Genomic DNA, 2652 nt, shown 5'->3' with positions numbered 1-2652 from the left:
GTGCGAATAATCTTAAAAATTATTTTTTAAAAGTCTTACAATGTAAAATAAATATAACATAACAGGTTCTATGTCAAAATTTGAAATTATTTGTTTTTAGTAGTTATAGGGTGATTCAACGACTAATTTGTTATTTAAAGATTTCGGATCCACCGATGTGCTAAAACCCTTAAATATTATTTTTACAAACTCTTACAATGTAAAATAAATAAAACCTAATAGTTTAAATGTCAAAATTAAAATTTTTTATTTTTAGTGTGAATGGGATGAGTCAACCCCCACTATGTTAAAGAACGTTTTCTGGTGAACCGATGTGCTAATTACCTTAATATTATATTTAAAAACTCTAACAATGTAAATAAACAATAAAAAAACAGTATTTATGTCAAAATTAAAATTTTTTTTTTTATAGTGAGTAAAGGTGTACACAACCCCATCATCATATAATAACGTTTGTGGAACATCGATGTGGCAACTAACCTTAAATATAATTTTAAAAACTCTTACAATGTAAAATAAATAAAACTTAATAGTTTAAATGTCAAAATTGAAATATTCTATTATTAGTGTGAATGGGGTGAGACAACCCCCACTACTTTTAAAAAACGATTTCTGGGGCTTCAATGTTCTTATAACATTAAATATTATTTTTAAAAACACTTAGAATGTATAATAAATAATACCTAATTGTTAAATGTCAAATTAAAATTTATTATTTCAGTGTGAATGGGGTGATTCAACCCCCATTCGTATTTACAGATTTCCGGAAGAACCAAATGTGCGAAATAATCTTAAAATTATTTTTCAAACTCTTACAATGTAAAATAAATATAACCTTATAGTTTTTATGTCAATATTTGATTTTTTTTTTTAGTTGGTAGAGGGTAATTTAACCCCCAATTGATTTTTAAAGATTTCGGATAAATCGATGTAAGAATAACCTTAAATATCATTTTAAAAAAACAATTAGATGTATAATAAATAATACCTAATTGTTTAAATGTCAAAATTTAAATTTTTTATTTTTAGTGTGAATGGGGTGATAAAAAATCCCCGATTCATTTAATAACGAATTATGGTGCACTGATGTGCTAATAACCTTAAATATTCTTTTTAAAAACTCTTACAATGTAAAATAAATAAAACTTAATAGTTTAAATGTCAAAATTGAAATATTCTATTTTTAGTGTGAATGGGGTGAGTCAACCCCCACTAAGTTTAAGAACGTTTTCTGGTGAACCGTGGTATTATCACCTAAAATATTATTTTTAAAAACACTTAGAATGTATAATAAATAATACCTAATTTTAAATGTCAAAATTGAAATTTTTATTTTGTTGTGAATGGGGTGATAAAAACTCTCCGATTCATTTAATAACGATTTTATGGTGCACTGATGTGCTAATAACCTTAAATATTATTTTTTAAAAACTCTTACAATGTAAAATAAATAAATCTTAATAGTTTAAATGACAAAATTGAAAAATTCTATTTTTAGTGTGAATGGGGTGATTCAACCCCCGATTCATTTGATAACGAAATATGGTGCACTGATGTGCTCATAACCTTAAATTTTACTTTTAAGAACACTTACATTGTATATAAAATAAAACTTAATAGTTTAAATGTCAAAATTGAAATTTTTTATTTTTAGTGTGAATTAGGTGATTCACCCCCGATTTGTATTTTACAGATTTCGGATCCACCGATGTGCTAATAATCCTAAAAATTATTTTAAAAACTCTTACAATGTAAAAAAAACAAAACTTAATAGTTTAATATGTCAAAATTATAAATTTTAATTTTAGTGTGAATGGGGTGATTCAACCCCCAATTCGTTTTTTACAGATTCGGATCAACCGATGTACTAAAACCTTAAATATTATATTTAAAAACTCTAACATGTAAATAAACAATAAAAAACAGTATTATGTCAAAATTAAAATTTTTTTTTTTTATAGTGACTAAAGGTGTACACAACCCCCATCATATAATAACGTATTGTGAAACATCGATGTGCAATAACCTTAAATTTTATTTATCTAAATTCTAAAATGTAATATAAACAATAGAAAAAGTATGGAAGTCAAAATTTGAATTTTTATTTTTAGTGGAATGGGGTGAGTCAACCCCCAATTCGTTTTTTACAGATTTCGGATCTACAGATGGCTAATACTCTTAAATATTATTTTTAAAAACTCTTACAATGTAAAATAAATAAAACCTAATAGTTTAAATGTCAAAATTGAAATATTTATTTTTTAGTGTGAATGGGGTGATACAACCCCCAGTTTGTATTTTACAGATTTCGGATCTAAAGATGTGCTAATACTCTTAAATATTATTTTTAAAACTCTTACCTGTAAAATAAATATAACCTAAAATTTTAAATGTCAAAATTGAAATATTCTGTTTTTAGTGTAATGGAGTGATTCAACCGCCGATTCATTTAATAACGAAATATGGTGCACTGATGTGCTAAAACCTTAAATATTATTATTAAAAACTCTTACAATGTAAAATAAATAACCTAATTGTTAAATGTCAAAATTTAAATTTTTATTTTTAGAGTAGATGGGGTGATTCAACCCCCAATCGTATTTAACAGATTTCTGATCCACCGATGTGCTAATAACCTTAAATATTATCTTT

Source organism: Rhopalosiphum maidis, chromosome 3 (assembly GCF_003676215.2).
Source record: "Rhopalosiphum maidis isolate BTI-1 chromosome 3, ASM367621v3, whole genome shotgun sequence".
NCBI classification, from domain to species: domain Eukaryota; kingdom Metazoa; phylum Arthropoda; class Insecta; order Hemiptera; family Aphididae; genus Rhopalosiphum; species Rhopalosiphum maidis.
The sequence above is the reverse complement of the archived record's forward strand: the minus strand, read 5'-3'. Positions refer to the sequence as shown.